The sequence below is a fragment of the Lissotriton helveticus genome, unplaced genomic scaffold, assembly GCF_964261635.1.
Source record: "Lissotriton helveticus unplaced genomic scaffold, aLisHel1.1 SCAFFOLD_1098, whole genome shotgun sequence".
NCBI classification, from domain to species: domain Eukaryota; kingdom Metazoa; phylum Chordata; class Amphibia; order Caudata; family Salamandridae; genus Lissotriton; species Lissotriton helveticus.
Window position 1 is genome coordinate 51,436 of NW_027611869.1, and position 10,287 is coordinate 61,722.

The window sequence follows — 10,287 nt, forward strand, 5'->3', positions numbered from 1 at the left end:
TCACTCGTCTGATTGAAAGAGGATACCCAAAAAGATTGGTTAAAAGATCTCGCAAAAGAGCCTGGTTCCAAGACCGGAGCAAGCTACTGACTCCAAAAGAACGTCAGCTATCCCAAGAAAGAATGATCTGTGTCACTACATATTGCAACAAAAGTAATGAAATTAAGAAGGTAATAAACAAGCACTGGGGATTGGTAGCAGACATAATAGACAGCCCAGAACCACCGATGCATGCCTTTAAAAAAGCCAGAAGCATAAGAGACCACGTCGTCTGTGCCCTGCTGGACACACCGCAGACACCCACCATACAAGGACTCTGGAATTTACCGGCAGTGGTAGGCCATTTTCGGTGCACTACATGCAAAGCCTGCACTACATGCTGGGAGACAAAGCAAATCATCAGTAACAACTTAATGGTAGATTTGAAATCCTTTACCAACTGTAATTCTAGTGGAGTTATATATGCCATCATCTGCCCATGTGACCTTATGTATGTAGGTCAAACGACACAAAAGATCAAAAACCGGATCTTTCAACACTGTAGTAGAATCCGATGCCAGACAATAGGGGCGCCCCTGGTGGAACATTACATGGAAATGACCCACACCCCAGACTCCATGAAATGGATTGTACTTGAAAAGATCACCCTGGGCTCCGAGGGGGTAATCTCAATAACGTCCTTAACATCAGGGAGTGCAAATGGATGCACAAATTCAATACAATTCACAAAGGCCTGAACGAGCTGGACGCTAATTTTGCACAATTGGCAGGTCTAGATCCGGAATAAATGTAAATCTGACTCTCTAAGCACACTGACAATTAACTCTCTGTGAACCACCTCAGTATGACTCCAATCATGCCTCCACGACATTATTCTTCTTCCTGTATAAATGTACTGAACTACCCAGAATATAATGTTTTGTTGAGAAGATGAGTGTTTATATGATGTTCCCAAGCCGCTCTAACCTGAAATATTGTCCGCTATGTCCATGCTATAATTTCAATGACATCTAGTTTTTTTAGATCATCTGTTCCCGGTTGGGACTGAATGTATATAAACAAACTGTATGGATTTACGATGTTACAGATATAGGTTGTAATACAAATATGTAATAACCTGTTTGACGCAGTGTATAGAGGTTATGCAAGCAATCAGGGCTTCTCCTTTAGAATATTGACCTTTGAGGCTTCCACTTCACGCCCCTAGGTTGATTTCATGCCCTCGCACGAGGTTGATTCACAATACATCGGCCCCTTGACTAACTTCATTATACTCGCACGACCCTTTTTAGACGGTCCCTCGCGGCACTTCCCATCGGAGGTAGCTGATTGGCTACCAATGCCGAGCCCCTTTCTACATGAGCATTCAGCGGCTGCACCACGAGCAGCCACAATCACGGTCCAGCCGAGGTGTGCCGGTCGCTGTAGCCCCACGAGAAAGAAGGTATGTTTACGCTCCCAGTCCCAGGCCCCCTAACCGTTGTTTTAACTAAACAATCACCACATCGTGTATACAGCAGAAGGTGCCACATATATAACGTGCCATTCCCTTTGACGGTTAAGCCATATTGCGGATGTAATTGGCGCTCAGTTTAGCTTTGAATTACTGAACTATCTGTCCCAACAACTCTAATTTCCGTAGTGTACCAGTTTCCTGGTACAGAACAGAAACTTATTCGATATGTCTGCTTCATGATCCTCACAGAACGATATGCAGCACATGTTGAAGTACACCACCTGAAGACCCCATGTACCACACTTAAGACGCTGGATTAAAGTAAGTCTATTGACATTGGTTTCTCTATAATGACCTATGAAGAGAGCAGCTTTCCTGGTCCTACTCCTCCCCCATCTGTTTTTACATTTTATTGCAGATTTTGAAACTAATAGGAGCAAATTTCAGCCCAAGACGTGACGACAGACATGCCGTCCGCCTCACATCATGTAGGTAACGTGTTGCTTGGCCTACATGTTATACGCAATCCCACCAAGTGAGTTTATTATAACAGGCAATGTCCTTTTTCTAGGCTCTCCTTCTTGTCCTGATGAAGACCCCAACATGAGAGAAGAATAACCCTTCCATTTTTCTCGGGGTCGAAACGCGGACCTACGCCATAGGAACAAATGAACAATTTTTTCTAACCTATGTGTGATGTACTTTGGGAACATTGCTAGTACCTTAATTGTAAAGGCGTTATTATTTTCATGTGATGATATACTGTGACACCACCTTTACCACGTCCCACACCTACCTTTCACTCCCCTTTTCTTATCCTCACTGAGAGCAACTATTGTGTAATGAATGTACAAATTACATAAATGATATGGAGATGATTTACAAATAATGGTATGCAGTAAAAAAGCATAAGTACTGCATTGATATGGAATAAACACAATTCCTTTGAATATTGCATACCACATTCTTATTGCGCAGAATATATGTTTCTAAAGACTATTGTGGTGTGGAAGATTACATTTTATACCCGTACATGATAATTGTAAAATATATATTCTACTCGGACCACCTCATCTTTTACTTGTGGAGAAGTGTGGCTCAATGGTTAGAGCGGCATACCCTGATGCAGAGGTCTGGCCCGGACCAGGGTTCAATACCCGCCTCGGCGGGTCTTGGGCTCAATTTCCTCGGACCTGATAATTCTCGCCTCGTGCCTGTTCTAATCATGGGTCCCACTCTGCGACTCTGGGCAATAGCTTGCTTAATCTCCACAACGGCCCCAAAAGCGCTGGGATGCCTGGTTTCACCCTGGGGGTGCCCAGGAGTGGACACTCACAGGGAAAACCAGGAAGGGTTCCTAAGCGGTATACGGACAGCGCCGGGACACTACCTCAGGGAAGTAGCTGTGCGCTCTATAAATACCAGTACATTTACATTTACATTTACATTTTACTTATTCTTCAGTCAGGCGGCACCACCACCTTCTAATTTGTGGTGGCCCTTGGAGCTGAACCCACCCCGTAACCCGGTGGTTTCGGTCAGAAATCTGGAGTTTAAATTTGACAACGACCTCTCTTTCAAGACCCATGTGCACCTCCTCTATATGCTTTTGGAAGTTAAGAGCTTTGAGAAAATTCTTACACTTACTGCCGGAAGACAACAGTTCCTGCACTGGTGATCTCCCAGCTGGACTATTCATACAGTCGTTATCTAGGGCTGACAGCTTATCTGGTCCTCAGGCTGCAGATAATTCAAAATGCCGTGGCCAGACTAATTAGGAACGTGCCGCTTCGCCATCACATTTCCCCGCATTTGTGGCTCCTCCACTGGCATCCTGTTATTAGGAGGATCGAGTTCAGGCGCTCACTTTGGCCTACAGAGACACCAGAGATCAGGGCCCTGAGGCAGAGATTGCAAATATACCAGGAAGACCGGGCCCTAAAACCAAACCACCTGCGACTGCTCAGGGTTTCTGGCTTCTTTAAGGCCAGTATAGGTGTCAGGGCGTTCACGGTGAAAACCGGGAAACTCCGGAACGAAATGCCCCTTCACCTCCTCAAGATGGAATCAGAACAGGCCTTTAGGAAGGCACTAAAAACTTGGCTCTTTAACCTACATTAGATTGACCCACTTGTTACCCTTACCACAAATCTGCAATTTAGCGCCGGGACACCCCTGTTGAAGTAACTGTGCGCTCTACATTTATAATTATTATTCCGGAATTCAGAATGGCCCTTGTTAGAAATGGGGGTCTCGCAGATGAAGGTACATTTAACCAAAATAGGGACCCTTGCTTCTAGTCAGGGTAAGCGGATATACACTTCAGATAACCCCTGGCCACCACCTTGGTAGCTTGGAATGAGCAGACAGGCTTATCCCAAAGGCAATGTGTAAAGTATTTGTACCAACACTAACAGTAACACAGTGATAACACCACAAATGGACACCACACTGGTTTAGAAAAATAAAAAATCTTTATTTAAACAGGACCAAAATGACAAAAATCCAACATAAAAGTATTAAGAAAAAGGACTTTCAAAAGGTTTTCGCAACTGAGTCCAAGGAAAACTATGGATGAGTGATTTCTTGCAAAGTACCTGTTGTTGCAACAAAATTCACCAAGCTAAACAGCCGCAGCGATGAGAAGTGTAGAAAAACAAAGAGATGCGTAATTTCTGAGACCTTCGTGGATGTGATGCAATAGTTCCGCTGTCCACAGGGGAGCGATGCGTCTGGTCCGGTCTGTAGGGGGAAGCGATGCATCGATTCTGAGGCGACTACGATCCGCAGGTGATGCGTCGGGGAAAACTTGTCACACAGAGACAATGCATGGGAATCCGGGATGCATCGGCGAACAATGTGGTGGCAGCAAGGTGCTGCGTAGACCTTTTCAGCCGCGATCTCTTGTTGCGTTGATTCTTGCCGTGGTGACAAGCGCTGCGTTGGTTTCGGCAGGGGTGCTGCGATGCAGGAGATTCTGCTCGCACCATGGCATTGTGTTTCAAAAAACTGTCGGAAAAAATAGCGATGCGTCAACCTCCAGAGGCCCAAAACAGTCACAGGCACCTCTTGGCAGGTCAGAACTCCCAGCAAGGAAGTTCAGGGGAGCTGGGGGTGAAGTCTTTGTGTTCCTGGGACTTCAAAACGCAAGCCCTTGGAGACTCCTCAAGCTGGGGACACAGCAGACAGCAAAGTTATTCTCCTTTCATTGGCAGAAAACAGCAACTGCAGGCCAACGCCAGACACACAGCAAGGGCAGTACTTCCCCCCTCAGTTTCTCCAGCTCCTCTCCTTAGCAAAGGTGCCTCTTGATTTCAGAAGTAGTCTAAAGTTCAGGGGTTTTAGGTCTAATACTTATACCCCAAAATGTCTTTGTTCTCTTTGTGCAAGGGTCTCTGAGCCCAGTCCAAGCCAGTTCTGTCCTCTCTGGTGCAGCTGCCCAGCAGGAGGTGGAGGCAGCATTGTGTAAGGCAGACAGACAGGCACTATTCAGTTGCAAGGGAAATCTTCTCCCACCACTCGAAATGCAGACCGGGCCTACTCAGGTGCCAGTGAGAAATCCTACTCCTACTCTGAATGCAGCCCAGGTCTATTCAGCCCAGCCCTGACTCATTCAGGAAAGGCAGGACACACATGAACCCCCCCGGTGGCTGTCTCAGAGAATGCACCTCACCAGCCCCAGAAACTCCAAAAGAGACAGTCAATACACAAACAGACAGAGGCACACAGAATGGTTAAACAAGAAAATGCCGACTTCTAAAAGTGGCATTTTCAAACACACTGACTGAGTCTCTTTACTGATAAAGGTACTTCACCCACTACAATAGTTAATAGTCTCAATAAATAGCGAGAAAGAGCCCATATTTATTTGTCCATTCTATTAAACCAACAGGTTACAGCGTGCCCAACCCTGATGAAAATCCAGCGACATAACAATGGGATTGGAAACGTGTCGGCTTTTCCTTTTCATTCACAAAGGGCCATTCACTAGTCCATGTCTAACTAGTTTTCTGAGGAGGCCTTCACCTAAAGCTTTAGCCCCACAGAAACACTGCCCTTGTGACAGCAGTCCTAACTAACTAAGGCGTTAAGTAGCAGGCTTCAGGATTGCTTGTTGTAACTGATTATACTGGTGTAATTATTACATGTTGTTATTTAATGTTTGTAATATTATTTGTTGTAGCTTGAACAATTCATGTCTCTTGTTCACTATTCTTCAACTGTTAATTGTTTAAAAATATTGGATGTAAACTGATAGCGTGTCACGCTCAGACATATGTAATAGTAAAAAAGAATTTAAGTACATAAAAAATGTATGTGATAAAAGTCACATTTTGCCTATGAACAGTGTGGTCTAGGCACTAAGTCTGCTTAAATAAATAGCAGCATTCTAAAGTGGTAACCAGGTGATCTTCTTTCTTTCTTAATAATTTTGATTGTTCTACCTGGTACCTTATGGACAAGGCCCCTCTGCTTCCTGGTTCATTGGAGCGGGAACGCACGCGAGGGTCTAGCATTTCAATAGCTTTCTTTGCGGGCAGCACAAACCACGAAACATAGGCAACCATAAGCCTTTCAGATAACGTCTGAGGAAGACACGTTATCTTTCTCAGAAGCCCATGTACAGAACTTAATTGCAGGACCATGTCATTTCTCGTCAATAAAAGTCAGTACCAATGAATGCTTTGCACTAGAGACCTGACTGCCCTTTGAATCCACGTGCCAAACTCTGTGTGTCCCAGCATATCGGGCCCTTGCCTCACGGCCAGGTCTGCTGCAACTTCTGCCACTCCATCGCCGCGGGCTCTAGCCACAAGACCAGGTTCCCCCCCAGCCACCAGAGACGCCATTCCACCTCACGTCACGGCCTCCGGGAGGGGGGACTACAGCCCCCAGGAGCTTTGCGGCTGACGCCGCCCCACTCAGCCTGCGCCCGGGGGCGCTCAAAACGAACTCAGCCCTTCGGCAGAGCGGGATTGCTTTGCACTAGAGACCTGACTGCCCTTTGAATCCACGTGCCTACCTCTGTGTGTCCCAGCATATCGGGCCCTTGCCTCACGCCCAGGTCTGCCGCCGCTTCTGCCACTCCTTCACCGCGGGCTTTAGCCACAAGACCAGGCCCCCCCCGCCACCAGAGATGCCATTCCACCTCACGGCACGGCAGCCGTTAGGGGGGGACTACAGCCCCAAGTAGCCTTTGCGGCTGACGCCGCCCCACTCAGCCTGCGCCCGGAGGTGCTCAAAACGAACTCAGCCCTTCGGCAGAGTGGGATTGCTTTGCACTAGAGACCAGTACCAATACGAATCAGCAAAATGAGACGGACAAGTTGTTTCGACTCAATAAAAAACATATTTGGACTGAATTGCACAGACACTTTACTTGAGCACCTAAAAGCAGGCACCATACCTTGGGGCCTACAGGTAAAAAACGTGCTGGTTACTTTTACAGAAGACCCAGTGTACAAAAAGAGTTTTAGCTTCATTTCCACCAAATGCAGCAGGGACCTTATGGTCCACACAATCAAAATGACACAAAGACTTGGTCTAAAAGAAAAAGAAGAAATAGACACTCTAATTACAGCTATTCAAGATAATCATAATGCTTCTGAAGCAAAAGCTCTTTCAGAAAAAATTGACAAAGAGATCCAAATTTTCACGGATAACACTATCAACTTCAGAACATCAAAATTTGAGAAGGATTAAAAACCCTTCAATATAGAAACTCCTTATCTAAAAGAGGATTATTACTCGCAGGTTGAAGAACGTCCAGGTCTCTCCCAATATCAAGGTCGATCCAAGAATAGATTTTTTACCTTTCCTGAAACTTCTTCATCCGACTCATCGGGAGACTTAGACCCATAAGAAGGACCATCAAAACGGACAAATACTTTTTTAGAATAGGGCGAGTCCAAAAACCGAGTCAGATTCAAACCACAAGCATGGGAAATGAGAATTCGGAGAAACTTTTACAAAACGTAATGGAATCTTCCATAGTCAACCTTTCACCAAAACAGTTGTCTATTCATAAAAAGTCAGTCTTAGAGCTTGGAGTGAAATTCATTCCAGTAACAACAGACCTAGTCAATCTGAAAATCGAAGCATTCGAATTTTGCTGGAAAATCCTGCTCAAAGCCTTTTTCCACAGTAAAGAGAGCGTTAAGATTCCAGAGCCATCAGGCTTATCCAATAAATCTTCTTTCATACTCCCGGCATATACCATTCCTAAAGAGACAGTTCTATCATCTATTACACAACTTGAAAAGAAAAAGCCATACTTCAAAAGAAATATCACACGGCACCAACAAGCTGCCATCAGAGACTTACGAAATGATGATACAATAGTGGTCAAACCCGCTGACAAAGGGGGGGCTCTTGTCGTGTGGTCGAAGGAGAAATACATTGCTGAAGCAAATAGCCAAATATACAATGTTGAGTGGTAGAGACAGTTGAAGGAAGACTCCACTAGTCATATACAGGGAGAAATACATAATAAACTCACATGGGGACTAGAACAAGGGATTTTGGGCCAAAAGGAGTTTAAATTCCTAAATAAAGCCAACCCACGCACCCCAGTCATTTATTTTTTACCGAAAATACACTAAAACCTCCATGAACCATCTGGGTGAACTCAGTTCTGGAGTCAATTGCCAAATATGCGGATGTCTTCCTGAAACCGTTCATGAACCAAGTTACATCATACCTTAAAGACACCACAGATTTTATCAATGAAATTGAAGGCCATCCATTTGACGTCAACAAAGAATGGATGGTCTCGTTCGACGTCACTTCTGTTTATACCCAGATCCCTCAGGATGATGGTCTGTAAGCGATAGAATTCTTTTTAGAAGGTCGACCAAAACCGCAAAGAGTACCCACAGAATTCACAATGAACTTAGCTAGAATAGCACTTAAAAAAAACCACTTTCGATTTATTGACACGTTCGTCATGCAGGTCAAGGGGACTGCCATGTGGTGTCCCTACGCTCCGGAGATGGCGGTCCTCTTCACGGCCCTGTTTGAAGACATTTCCATTCACCACAACAACCCTTACAGTCAATACATACAATCTTGGTATCGTTACATTGATGATATTTGGTGCCAGTGGGGAGGCAAGGCCGAACAACTATCACAATTCTATGAGTGGCTAAACACGAGACACCCAGACATCAAATTCAGCATGACTAAAAGCCAGAAGCGGTTGACCTTCTTAGATGTTGAAGTTTTCCCACAAGATCAGAAATTGACAACTACATTATGTAGAAAACCCTTTGATAAAAATACCATCCTTCTTTATCAAAGTTTTCACCCGCAAAGTTTGAAAGCGAATGTTCCATACAGTCAATTGCTAAGAGTAAGACGCAATTGTTCCCGAAAGGATGACTTCATGGGGCACACTGATATCCTGTGCGACAATCTGAAGGCAAGAGGCTACCCGAAGAAGATGCTCAAACATGTCCAAAAAAGAGCATGGTATATACAGAGAGAAAAATTATTAACTAAAAAAACAAAAAACCTCTCAATAAGCTAGTGTGCGTGAAAAGATACGGTCCACACACTATTAAATTCCGAAAGATCATTTTGAATAATTGGCATCTATTGTACAGATTAGAGTGTCCAATGGAAAGACCATTATTTACACTAAAGAAAAATAGGTGCATCGGACAAAAAATCATAAGAGCTGACTTGGGCACCTCCAAAGTCAAAACTGTTTTACGAACAATATGGAACCTTAATCCAGAGAAAGGAGACCACAAATGTGGTAATTGTACATCACACACCAACACAGTGGAAGGGATAGAGTTTGAATTCAACTATATTAAATGGACTCACAAAGAGTTCACAAATTGCAAAAGTAGAAATACAGTATATGCAATTATGTGCCGATACCCCAAGCTGTACATTGAAAAAAACAATTAACAAATAAATCAAAGACTGACCCAACATCGGTCTAGAATTAAACAAAAAGTGTTGACATCACTAATGGTTCAACAATTTATTGACATGAATCACACGCAAAAAGATCAAGTGGACAGTGCTCTCGGGTATCAAAATCCCACACCGAGGAAGAAGTGTGGAATCAATACTTCTCAAGCGAGAAGCCTATGTAATACTAAAATTCAACTGTGTAGTAGACGGGTTGATCGAAATGACAGAACTTCAACAAACATTGCGTTGAGCCCTCTGTACTTATGACGGACCATTTAATTCATTTGCTTAACCTAATTCTAAACAAGCTTTTTATTTTGCTCCAGTAAATAAAGTTCTGTTGTATACATAATTTGTTTACACTAACTAGTCAACCACCACAGGAATGAGGTTTTTTCAGAAAGTATGTAAATAAAACAAAATGAATATACACTCAGAGTAGGTAAACCGTCGTGGCCACACCTCCTTCCAAACACAGAAACTACAACTCCCACAATGCTTTCCTCTGACATAAGCACTTCCTGTACAAAGGTATAAATTTAAGTGGTAGTCTCCGCGCTCACGCTCGAGACAACAGAACGGCAGGACGACCGTTAAGGCATGACACAAATTATGAGTTAAGGAAAGGTCCACTGACCCTGTTAAAGCGTTAGTGAGAAAATATCCTAAGGCGCACAAACTAAAACATTCATTTGTGTTTCTCTTCCTCCTTTGATTAACTGAATCAAATACGTGTCAAAGGTTTACCCCATTTCCGAATACAAAGAGACCCAAGAGCGCGCACAATATTGTAAGTAGGTCCAAACGTGGCATAAACATACATAATGCAACAGCACACCACTTTTGTGTGCATTATTCAGATTAGCAAATATGTAACACAGGGTATTCTTTTAAACAGAAGGTGC